This window comes from Eulemur rufifrons, chromosome 8, assembly GCF_041146395.1.
Source record: "Eulemur rufifrons isolate Redbay chromosome 8, OSU_ERuf_1, whole genome shotgun sequence".
Taxonomy (NCBI): Eukaryota; Metazoa; Chordata; class Mammalia; order Primates; family Lemuridae; genus Eulemur; species Eulemur rufifrons.
In genome coordinates, this window is record NC_090990.1 from 21,422,752 (window position 1) to 21,435,763 (window position 13,012).

Below are 13,012 nucleotides of genomic sequence, written 5' to 3' on the forward strand. Positions count from 1 at the left end.
TTGGGAATGGAATGTCAGGGCTGAGGGGGTGACACGTTGGGGCCAGGCCACGAGGGGCCTCAGAGGCTAGACAGAGGGGCCTGGGCTCTGTCCTCTGGGTCGTGGAGAGCCTGGGGCAGGGGCAGACCAGGCCTTCGGACAGAGGGAGAGAGTCTGGGGGTCAGAGAAGGGAGGGCTGGGGACAGTAGGTCCAGCAGGAGTGCCCGCCTCTGACCTGCGCCCCCCTCCCGCTTCCTGCAGCCGTCCTGAGCTCCTGCCGGGGGGATGCAGGAACGGTCCAGCTGAGTCCTGGGCTTGGTGGGGCTGGGGACAGCTCAGGTCCGTGGGCCTGGACCACTGTACCACGGAAGCTGGGGGGCCACGGCGGGGCTTGTGCAGGGCTCCAGGTGAGTCCTTCCCCTCTCTGGGCCCTGGGCCCCCAGTCGTCAAAGAGGAACACTGCCACCCAGTCCCAGGCTCAGAGGAAGCAGCCCGCGCAAAGTGCCTGGTCTCACGGCAGGTCTCGGTAGATGTCAGTTCCCATCTCTGCAAGGGCACAGCCATGTGAGGGGGCGGACAGGCTCCTGGCCCTAGTGGGCAATTTTTTGTAGTCCTGTTTCTGTAGCCTCGTTGCTCTAGGGTTTTAAATTGTTCGTTCAGCAAATATGTACTGAGCATGAGGTCTGCGCCGGGGCTGGGAGGGAGCTGGACGGGGAAGGAGGCAGGGCCCGGGCTGAGGAGCCCCACACGGGGCACCACCTCCGAGAGGCCACCTCGTGTGCCCCAGGCAGGGCTTTCCTCGGTGTCCCCTCCGCCCCTGTTCTTCCCTCCAGCAAGGCACTGGCTGGACTCATGAACCCGGTGGTCGGTGTCAGGCCTCACCTGCAGCCCGCCCTGCTCTGGGACTCCCGCTCAGCCTGTGTGCAGGGTCCCCTCATCTCCTGCTGCCAGCGTGGTGGCTTCCACACGCCCTTTCTCCTTCCTTCCTTCCTTTCTTCTCCTCCCCCACCCCATCTTCCCTCACCTCCTCTTCTCCATCGCCTCCGTCTTTGTGGTCACCTCCTCTTTTCCTTCGTCCCCTCTTCTCTGTCACCTCTGTCCTCTCACTCTCCTTTGTCACCTCCGTCCTTTTTCAGCCTGTGGGGAGGCCTGTAGGACCCCACTCTTTCTGTCTTCCGGCCCCCAACAGGCGGGGCTTCCCTGCTGCACTTGGAATGGGGCAGGCGCTGCCCTCTGGCCTGAGGGCCCCTACTCTGTCCCTGGACACATGCTGTCCCTGTCCCCAGGCCTGGGCTGTTGTCACTGCAGAGATACCAGGGGCAGCCTCAGTCCTGCTTGTCCCGGAGCATCCTGGGACCCAGGTTGTGGGATGAATATCTGGGCAGAGTGAGTGCGAGGCCCATAGATGTGTGTGGGAGCAGGGTCAGTGTGGTGCTGAGAAGGGTCCTGGCACCCCCAACCCCCTTGCCCTTTCCCGCCTCCAGCACAAGGGCTAGAAAAGCTAGACAGTCACTTTGCAGCTTCCCTGAGAGTTAGAAGTGGGCACCTGACAGCATTCTAGCTAACTAGATATAAATGGAAACGTGAAGGAACATTTCCAGGAAAGTTTTTGATTTCCTGTTACAAGGCAGTGCTGACCCAACCCTAACCATAGCGCTAACCCTAGCCCTAACCCAAACCCTAATCATAAGCCCTAACCCCTAACACTAACCCTAACCCTAACCCACAGCCCACGTGACCAGCCACATGACCACGTGACTGGCCACGTGACCATTTCACAGCCAGTGACCCGTGATGGAAAGGTAGCCAATGCCATATGCTCCTGTGACAGGAAGATCCAGCCTACCTGGAAGCGAATGGACAGCTTCTCTGAGGGCAGGCTCCTGGAGCTGAGGTCCGGAGCAAGAATGTAGAAGTATTTTGTAATCTTAATTTGCGTCTCCCTGCTGAACAGTGATGTTGGGTGCCGTTTCGTGTTGGACTATTTTGGTCTGTGTAAAGTGCCTGTTTAACTCTTTTGCCCATTTTTAAGTTGGGAGGTCTGTCTTTTTCCTATTGGTTTGTGGAGGCCACTCAGGAAGCGAGTGCTTTATTGGCTCTATATTTTGCAAATATCTTCTCCTAATCTCTTGCTTATCTGTTCACTCCCTTAATGTTGTCTTCTGATGGAGGGCAGTTCTTAATTTTAATGAAGTTCAATTTTTTAATCTTATAAGGTGCTTATTTTTTTCTCATTAAGAAAATTTTGCCTCCCCCCATCATACATTATTTTATTTTTTCTTCTGGAATCTTTATTGTTTTGCTTTTTATATGTAGGTATATGATTATGATCCATCCCATATTACTTTTTGTGTACAGGGTGAAGTAGAAGTCAAAGTTCATATTTTTCCACAGGGAAATATGGCTGACCCAGTACAGCTCACTGAAAAGACAAGCCTTCCCCTGCAGGGGAAGTGGCAGGAGTCAGGTGACTGTATGTGTGTGTGTGAAGCTGCCACTGGGCTCTCTGTTCTGGGGATGCAGAAACTCTCACTCTGGATGACTTGCGGCCATTGGCTTGGTGGCAGAGTGCATCCAGGCAGACGTGGAGGAGATTAATGGCAGTCTAGGCAGAGACGTGGTGACCTGGATGAAGGTAGTGGTGATAGAGGAAGAGAAGAGGATGGATAGTAATATTTCAGAGGTGAAATATTAGGCCATACCAGGGCTTGGTGATGGATTGGAAATGGGTGGGGGTGGGCTGGTGAGAGGGGCTGTCAAAAATCTCTCCAAGGGTGTAGCTTATTTTATTTTATTTTGAGACAGAGTCTCCCTCTGTTGCCCGGGCTAGAGTGCCATGGCATCAGCCTAGCTCACAGCAACCTCAAACTCCTAGGCTCAAGCAATCCTCCTGCCTCAGCCTCCTGAGTAGCTGGGACTACAGGTGTGCTCCACCATGCCCGGCTAATTTTTTTTCTTTCTATTTTTAGTTGTCCATATAATTTTTTTCTATTTTTAGTAGAAATGGGGGTCTCACTCTTGCTCAGGCTGGTCTCGAACTCCTGACCTCGAGCGATCCTCCTGCCTCGGCCTCCCAGAGTGCTAGGATTATAGGCGTGAGCCACTGCGCCCGGCCAAAGGGTGTAGCTTTGAGAGGGTTAAATGGCGGTGCCATCCAACATAATCCCTGCTGCCTGGTTTAAACAGAAGAGAGGTTGTCAGGATGTTAAGTGACTCACAGAATCACTGGGTAGGCTGAAGAAACAGACTTTAATTAAGTTGCAGTTTCAGGAACAGCTCCCAGGGCTAGACGCTCATGAGAACTGCTCTAATCAGAAAGCCACCAGCTCCAGAATCACATCACTGCCACCACCAGGAAGCCACCATTATCGGGAGGCTGCTACTGATGTACCACTCTATGCCTGCTGCAGCCCTTGGCAGCGGAACGAACGGGTGTGCCTGTCTTATTCTTGATATCCACCCATTTAGGGAAGCCACTCTTTACTAACTGTGCTGCAGAAAAACGAGATATCTCCACAGCTGTGGGCAGAAATGGCGAAAGCAACAGGAAGGTGACTTCTACCTCTCTTCCACCTTCTAAATCTTGTGAGAGTGAATCCGATTGGCCAAACCTAAATCTCCAGAGTCCTGGCTGCCAGGGGTCCGGGGGTGGCACACTGGAGGAAGGGTGCTGACCCACTGTGTCCATCACACAAAGTAGGGTGACAGATACCTGTGTTCTTTCTGTCTTTCTTAGCAGATGGGGTGAGTTCTGGAAGGGCAGGGCTCTATTAACCCTTGGGTCTGTCCAGTGACCAGGTAAAGTGTAAGTGCTGGTTAAATATTTGCTGTACGGATTGATGAAACAAGTGCTTCTGCTCATGGCCTTGTACGTCACTTAGGATGCTTGTTCAGGTACAGCCAACAGAAAGCCCAATTCAAACTGGTTTAAAAACACAGAGGATCTATTTGTTTACATGACTAAGAAGGTCAGAGGAGAGTCTGGCATCAGATGAGGCTTGATGAAGCTGCTCAACTGTGTCACCAAGAGCTTGATTTATTGTCATCTCTGTGGTCCAACTTCCTTGATACTGGTTTTATTTTTTTTCTTAATTTCAAATTTAGGACATTATGACTAAATCTATAGACTTGTAACAAACACTGTATATAGTTCTAGATAATAATCTCTACCATTTATTAATTTCTAAGTGTCAGGCACTTTCATGAGCTCTTTATGTAACTTATCTCATTAAATCCTCACATAACCCTGTTAAGTAGGTATTATATAATTTTTTCTTTTATCGGTGAGGGAACTGAGGTCTTAAAGAATATTTAGAATTATGAAACTTTACTAGTTTTCATCAGTCTACAGCTCCCCCCCCCCCCAGGAGAGGTAATGTGTGTGTTATACACGTTCACTCATTCACTCATTCATTTTTTCAACAAGTACTTCTTTTTTTTCATACAGGGTCTCACTCTGTCACCAGGGCTAGAGTGCAGTGGCGTCATCATCGGCCACTGCAGTCTCAAATTCTTGGGCTCAAGCGATGCTCCTGCCTCAGCCTCCCAAGTAGCTGGGACTACAGGTGTGAGCCCCCACGCCTGGCTAAGTTTTCTGTGTTTAGTAGAGACGGGCTCTTGCTCTTTTGCTCTTGCTCAGGCTGGTACACATACTTCTTTTTTTTTTTTTTTCTTTTTTGAGACAGAGTCTCACTCTGTTGCCTGGGCTAGAGTGCCATGGCGTCAGCCTAGCTCACAGCAACCTCAAACTCCTGGGCTCAAGTGATTCTCCTGCCTCAGCCTCCCAAGTAGCTGGGACTACAGGCATGCGCCACCATGCCCAGCTAATTTTTTCTGTATATTTTTAGTCATCCAGATAATTTCTTTCTATTTTTTTGGTAGAGACGGGGTCTTGCTCTTGATCAGGCTGATCTCAACCCCCTGAGCTCAAACGATCCACCCACCTCGGCCTCCCAGAGCGCTAGAATTACAGCCGTGAGCCACCTCGCCCAGCCACACGTACTTCTTAAATGCTGACATGTGTCAGGCATTTTTTCATGTTCCAGGCAGCATAGCAGGGAACAAAACAGACCGTAATTCCTGTCCTCATAGATTTTATTTTCTAATGGAGATGAACAGATGATTTTAAAATGAGGAATATATAGTATATTAAAAGATGAGAAGTGCTATGAAAAATAAACAAAACAGAAATAAAATAATAAATGATAAAATAAGACTAATAAAAATCAAACAAGCTGTGGGAAGGAGAACACCAGTGGTTCTTAATCTCTTTTGTGCCTTGGGACCCTGACAGTCTGGGGAAACCTGAGACCCCCTTCTCAGGATGTTTTTAAATGCAAGAAGTAAAATATACAAGATCACAAAAATATGTAAGATTACAAAGGAAACAAATTATATTAAAATACAGTTTTCAGAATAATGAATAAACAAACATTAGATGGAGTAATATACATTTTTAAATTAATACATTAATTGATAAGACAATATATTTTAGATATGGGCAAGTCAAAGTTTTAATTTTGCTTTAAAACGACCCCAGTGAGGGTGGTTGTTGCTTAGCTTTAATAAGAATGTTAAACTGTGAAGGGTTCTCTTTTTTTCCTCTCCCAGGACAGATAACGTGCTGACGCTGTAACAAGGTTACAACACGGGGGTGTGGCTCATCAGGCTCATGAACCGCGAAAGGATCTGCGAGGTGCTCTTTGACTCTCCTCCTTCCACTACTGATTAACAAACCACGTGGACGGGGGCGGGGAGGGGGGGTGTCCTGGAGAGCAATTAACGTGTCTGAGTTGCCAGGGAGACACCGCTGTGCGGTGGCTGGCCGTGCGCTGGGCACAGAGCTGCCTGATGTTGGCTGGCAGTGTTGCAGGAGCATCAGATGGCGAGACTTTGATCACACGTATTCAGCTGTAATGTAATAATTACCTTCCTTCTGAGATGTCTGCAACAACTATCATGTGATATCTGTGATCTCCACTGGTGACAAGGACCCAAGTACTGCTAATGTGACTGCTGTTTGCTACCTATAGTCATAACTGAAGAAAACAATAAATTTCAGCCCACGGCTGGTGACAATAAAGATGCAATTACTTTCCTATATGAGTTCCTGGACCCCTTGAATTCTGTCTGTGGCCCCCAGGTCAAGGATGTAAGTTATTCATCACCACCCCACCTAGACCTGGGGTTAGGGTTACCCAACTTCAATAGTCGGAAAATTCCCGTGTGATAAGAAAGGAGAAGGGAGTAAAAGGCTCCTGGTAGCTCATGATTTCTGGTTCATTGGAATAGAAAACAAAGTAAGGTCTGGTACCAAGGGGGAGTTAGTCCCTGTTTGGTTGACCCTATAACATTTGGAATTATGTTTGCTGGCTACGGGATCCCAACAGATCTTGAACCATGGGGTGGGAAAGCACCCGGTCAGATTCCTGAGGGCAGGCCGGGCTGCGTCAGTGGGGAACGGCCATTCCTGCCCGTTCCCGCTGCCATCAACAGCGGAGGCTGGGGTTGGGGAATAGGAGCCCGGGTCGGTCAGAGGAAGGAGGGTGGAGGCTCAGGCCACCAGTCCGTGGGAGGAAGAGCTTGTCTCTGCCCCACGGCCCCAAGTGAATCAATGTGTTTTAAAGTTGTGGTAAAATGTACAAAACATAAAATTTATCATTTTAACCCTTTTTGAGTGTATAATTCAGTGGTATTAAGTACAGCCAGGTTGTGTGCAACCGTCACCACCACCCATCAACTGCAATGTTTCATCATCTTGTGCACATTAAATAACTCTCCATTCTCCCCTCCCTGCTTTCTCTCCCTAAGAATTTGACTACTCCAGAGACCTCATGTAAGTGGAATCACACAGTATTTGTCCTTTGATGTCTGGCTTATTTCACTTAGTATAATGTGTTCAAGATTCATCCATGTTGTAGCATATATCAGGACTTCATTCCTTTTTTTTTTTTTTTTTTTTTTTTGAGACAGAGTGTCGCTTTGTTGCCCTGGCTAGAGTGAGTGCCGTGGCGTCAGCCTAGCTCACAGCAACCTCAAACTCCTGGGCTCAAGCGATCCTACTGCCTCAGGCTCCCGAGTAGCTGGGACTACAGGCATGCACCACCATGCCCGGCTAATTTTTTCTATATATATTTTAGTTGGCCAGGTAATTTCTATTTTTAGTAGAGACAGGGTTCTCGCTCTTGCTCAGGCTGGTCTCGAACTCCTGACCTTGAGCGATCCACTCTCCTCAGCCTCCCAGAGGGCTAGGATTACAGGCGTGAGCCACCGAGCCCGGCCCATTCCTTTTTTAAAAAAAAGAAAACAACAAAAAGTTTATTTAAACAACAAGAGACTTGACTTTAAGGGAAAACTAGGTTTTGTGTTTTTGGAGTAATTTATCCCTACTTAAAAAGAGATTGCCCCTTCATGTAACAGCTCCATACAAAAAAGTTATAAAATTGCCCTTGGTTTTACAATGATAAATGAAAAACATTAAAATTCCCCAATCAAACAAGGCATGCAAGGATTTTTATGGTGTGTGTGTGTGTGTGTGCTCTGTTTTGTTTTGGTAAAATAGGGCAAAATAACTTACTGGAATGTAAAGATGAGAGAGCCGAATGAGCACACCACTAGCGGAGGAAGAGGGTATTTTCACAGAACCAGTATTTTTCCCCATCCTGTCTCCATTTGATGTCCACCAAAACATACCATTGGCCATTTAGCAAAAAAAAAAAAAAAAAAAAAAAGCAATATTCTTGCATGTACACCAGTTGCTTTATGTACAACAGTAAAGGAATGGGGAAATGAAAAATGAAAGCATAGAGAAAACTATACTGTAGTAGGATGCGATAGAACCCAATTGTGGCACAGGGTCTGGAGCACAGTAGCAGGTTCCCTTTGCAGTAGACGCCTCCTATCTGCTGCTGGCACGCGTTAATTACATCTTCAGCCTCCATTTGCACCTGTGCAGGTGTGTGCGTTTCATTGATTGGCTGCCTGTCAAATTAGAATCTGAGGCCAGGTGTGGTGGCTCACATCTGTAATCCTAGCACTCTGGGAGGCCCAGGAGGGAGGATCGCTCAAGGTCAGGAGTTCGAGACCAGCCTGAGCAACAGCAAGACCTGTCTCTACTGAAAACAGAAAAATTAGCTGGGCATTGTGGTACACAGGCCTGTAGTCCCAGCTACTCAGGAGGCAGGAGGATCACTTGAGCCCAGGAACTTGAGGTTGCTGTGAGCTAGGCTGATGCCACAGCACTCAACCTGGGGTGACAGAGGGAGACTCTGGCTCAAAAAAAAAAAAAAAAGAAAAAAAAAATCAAATTAGCCAGTCAACTAAAAATAGAAACAAAAAAATATTAGCGGGGCATGGTGGCTCGCGCCTGTAGTCCCAGCTACTTGGGAGGCTGAGGCAGGAGGGTCACTTGAGCCCAGGAATTTGAGGTTGCTGTGAGTTAGGCTGATGCCACAGCACTGTAGCCCAGGCAACAAAGCGAGACTCTGTCTCAAAAAAAAACAAACAAACAAAATCGGAATCTGATCTGCCTCAGTGACAAACCCTGCCATTCACAATATGTTCCCTTTAGTTCACTAAGTGGTGTATGTCTCTTAATCTTAAATTGCACCCTGGAACCATCCTCCTACCACCTTCTAATTAATATGACCATTGTTATGTCTCGACTTCTTCCTCGGGCTTTTCATTGGCCATGATGAGCACCAGAGTCTCCTCCTCTGTCACTTCACGAAGGAGGTCCCAGGTCTGCCAACTCCATCCCTTTCTAAGGCTGAATACTCTTCCACTGTCCCTACACACCCATTTCATTTACATGTTCACTTTTGGCTGCTGTGACCATGCTCTGGACACTGGTGTTCACATCATCTGTTTGAGTCCCTGCTTTCAGCTCTTTGGGAATATACCTAGGAATGGGGTTGCTGGGTCATCTGGCTTAATTTTCTGAGGAATTGCCATACTGTTTTCCATAGCAGTTGTAGCATTTTACATTCCCGCCAGCACTGGACGTGGATTCCAATTTCTCCACATCCTCACCAACACCTGCTATTTTCTGTTTATTTTATTTATTTATTTTTGATAATAGCCATCGTATAGAAGAGGAAGTGGTATCTCCTTGTGAACACCAGGTTTTTAAACCACGGAGAGGTACTTTCCCTGAAAGTGCAGTGGGCCTGGCTGTGGCTGGAGGACAATTGTCATGGACCCCTGGTTGGGGAGTGAGGAGACTGGCACAGCGAGACCCTGTCCTGGTTTCTGGCTACTTCCTCAGGGGCACAGTTGGTCGTGGAGGAATAGAAAACTATCTCTGTACCTCAAAAGACTCCCCCGTCCCACGACCAGGCAAAATGTTTATAGAGAGCCTCCCATATGTCAGGGTAAAAAAAATGTTGGGTCTCAAATGAGGGCTTTCTTTTTACGTCTTGATTTGGCAAGAGAAATTTGAAAAATGCTGAAGATCTTGGAGGTGAGGGGGGTTACAGAGAAGCTGAGGAATGTTTTGGCTGAAAGAAGAGGCTGCCTTAACAAAAAAAAGTTTTTAAATTGTGAACAACTTGGAGAAACTGCACTTTTGTAAGCTGAGGTTTTAAAATCCAAGTAAAGTAACTATTTCATTTTATTTTATTTCACTTTTTGAGACAGCATCTCGCTCTGTTGCCCAGGTTAGAGTGCAGTGGCATCATAATAGCTTGCTGCAGCCTCGAACTCCTGGGCTCAAGCGATCCTCCTGCCTCAGCCTCCCAAGGAGCTGGGACTACAGGCACGTGCCACCATGCCCAGCTAATTTTTTAAAAAAATTTTTTGTAAAGATGGGGTCTCAATATGTTCCCCAGGCTATAAGTAACCGTTTTAAAATGTACAAAATGTACATTGTCTCATGGTCAAGTGACAGTCTCCTGAGCAAAGTTCCCCGACATAGAAACACCATGATTAGTGTCAACAGGGTGATAGCAACCTGGGTGAGAAGTTTCAAAATGCCAGAAATGTCCATTTGCTTGGGAAGGCATCATCACACAAGCGAATTATTAAAGACACTTACCTGGATCCATTGCTAAGATTACAGACTTTAAAAATGTTTTAATGTTTTGCCATGAAAAATTTCAAGCAGAGAGAAGAGCAAAAACATGAGGTAAATTTTCGTCAACATTTTGCCATATTTCAGCATCTATCTATCTATCTAAATTTTTTTTTTCCTGGAATATTTCAAAGTAAGCACATCCTGTCACAAAACTCCTAATTATTTCAGCAGGCATCTCTGAAAAAAAAGACACATTCCTTTTTTTTTTTTTTTTTTTTTTTGAGACAGAGTCTCACTTTGTTGCCCAGGCTAGAGTGAGTGCCATGGCGTCAGCCTAGCTCACAGCAACCTCAAACTCCTGAGCTCAAGGGATCCTCCTGTCTCAGCCTCCCGAGTAGTTGGGACTACAGGCATGCACCACCATGCCCGGCTAATTTTTTCTATATATATTTTTAGCTGTCCATATAATTTCTTTCTATTTTTAGTAGAGATGGGGTCTCGCTCTTGCTCAGGCTGGTCTCGAACTCCTGAGCTCAAACAATCCGCCCACCTCGGCCTCCCAGAGAGCTAGGATTACAGGCGTGAGCCACCGCGCCCGGCCTAGGACACATTCCTATATAACCACAATATCATTATTCTACCTAAAAAAAAAAAGTAACAGTAATTCCCTAATATCGTGTAAGACATAGTTCCTATGCAAATTTCCTCAATTTCCCCCAAAATGTCTTCTAGAGCTGATGTTTTCAAACTATGCTCTAATTGCGAACCACACATTGTAGGCAATAGTTATGTGTTTGAATCTCTTTAATGGTTTTCCCTCCCGCTTTCTTCTGTGAGGCTGAGAGGGTTGAATTGCGAGCTGTCACACGTTCTGAATTGGCCTGATTATTTCCACTTGATATCAGTTACTTTGCCCCTCCATCTCCTGTATTTCCTGTGAGTTGGGGCATCTGTCTATAAGCCTGATTAGATTCAAGCAGAACAGCCTCGGCAAGAATAAATACTCATGGGTGGTGATGAACTTCACCTTGAAATCTGTCTCTTCCTTGGCCAAGTTGAATGTAGAGGGGACTCCATGTGCCCCAAGCAGATTTGTGAGTCCAAAGTTGTTCGTAGCTTGGGCAACATAATGAGACCCCATCTCTACAAAATTTTTTTAAAAAAATTAGCCAGGCCTGGTGGGGTGCGCCTGTAGTCCCAGCTACCCGGGAGGATCACTTGAGCCCTGGAGTCTACACCACTGCCCTCCAGCCTGGGCAGCAGAGCGACTCCAAATAATTCAAGTGTTATTAGAAATTCAAATGTTTTCAAACCTCACATTTTGTATTGTGAGAATTGTATTACCCAGTTCTTCTTCAGAAAAGTTTTCCCATGAAGGGCCAGCACTGACAGGTCAACACCAAAAGCTAAAATAAAATCAGAGGATGCTTTAATGAAAACATTAAAGGCCATCGTTATTAGAGAAGGTTAAAGTCTTGAAAAAGAAAAGGGAGGAGGTCCCAGGAGATTTTAAAATTGTGTTTTTTAGTGAAATCCAAATAGTATTTTTAAAATGGCATAAACTATAGAAGGAGTCTTACATAAACGTTCAAGGTGGAATTTCATGTCGTATTATATAAATTATATATGCTATTGTTATAATTTAATCACATATTATGACACAATATATTTTTCTTATTCTGAATATTGGCTACCTTTTCTTCCATTCTGGAGTGATTTGAGGTGGACAGGGTTTTACAACACTGAGATAATACTGGAATATTGTGTATTTCCAAAACGCCTAGAAAACTGAAGTTCACTACTAAAATGATTTATGACAAAGAAATGTCTAATAGCATTACTAAAAGGAAATTTTAAAAAATAAGCTTCAAATAGGGGGTCTGAGATCAAGAAAGCTGGGCTAGTGTTTTTAGCCCGTGAAGATAAAGACCTAAAGGAGGCCGGGCGCGGTGGCTCACGCCTGTAATCCTAGCACTCTGGGAGGCCGAGGTGGGCGGATCGTTTGAGCTCAGGAGTTCGAGACCAGCCTGAGCAAGAGCGAGACCCCATCTCTACTAAAAATAGAAAGAAATTATATGGACAGCTAAAAATATATATAGAAAAAATTAGCCGGGCATGGTGGTGCATGCCTGTAGTCCCAGCTACTCGGGAGGCTGAGGCAGTAGGATCGCTTAAGCCCAGGAGTTTGAGGTTGCTGTGAGCTAGGCTGACGCCACGGCACTCACTCTAGCCGGGGCAACAGAGTGAGACTCTGTCTCAAAAAAAAAAAAAAAAAAAAAAAAAAGACCTAAAGGAAACTTTTAGAGCAAACTTCAGAAGCAGGTCTTTGTCCCTATTTTTGGTTTTCTTATTTATTATTCTCCACACGTCCAGTGCATGGAGATCATTTGTGACACCAGGTGCCCTTGTTCTCCACCTTCGTGCAGGCAGGTGGAGGTGGGTGTGGCGAGAGGCCTGGGGCTCTGGCAGACGGAGTTGGGTCTCAGCAACTACATAAAAGGTCGCCCTTGCGCTGGCTGGGAGAGGCCCAAGCAGCGAAGCACTGCGATTTGGGCCAGTGGGCCCAGTGCCTTCCCTGGTGCACATGGCTGCCAGATAAACATTGCCTATGTCTGCATAGACGCTGGGCAGAGCCTGGCATTAGGAGGAGGGCTGGCATCCCTCATGGAGTTGCTTCCATGCCAGCAACGTCATGGAAGAAGTGCCCACGCTGGAGTCAGACCAGGGCTCACATTTCTGATTCATTCGTCACATGCCGTGTGGTCTTGGGAACGTTATTTAAGATGTCTGATTTTGTAACATGTGGGCCTGTGGAAGGTGCCTTTATAATTTTATCTTTTTCCTGTGTTTCCTTGCCTGGGGGAGGTCTGTAAAGTGTGTGTTCAGTCCTTGGGACCCAATGGCTGGACAGTCCAGAGGAACTAGGCAGGGGTGGGTGGGAAGGGGGAGGGGCAGGGCAGGGAGTGGTAAAGCACCCAGGCCTAGGGGCTCCTGTGCCTAAGCACCCTCCATCCTCCCTGC

At 46.7% G+C, this 13,012-nt stretch overlaps 1 pseudogene; it reads right to left on the bottom strand.

Moving 5' to 3' along the window:
* Positions 1-59: 59 nt before the first annotated feature.
* On the bottom strand, positions 60-8,670 carry LOC138390259 (small ubiquitin-related modifier 2 pseudogene; annotated as a pseudogene).
* Positions 8,671-13,012: the final 4,342 nt, after the last annotated feature.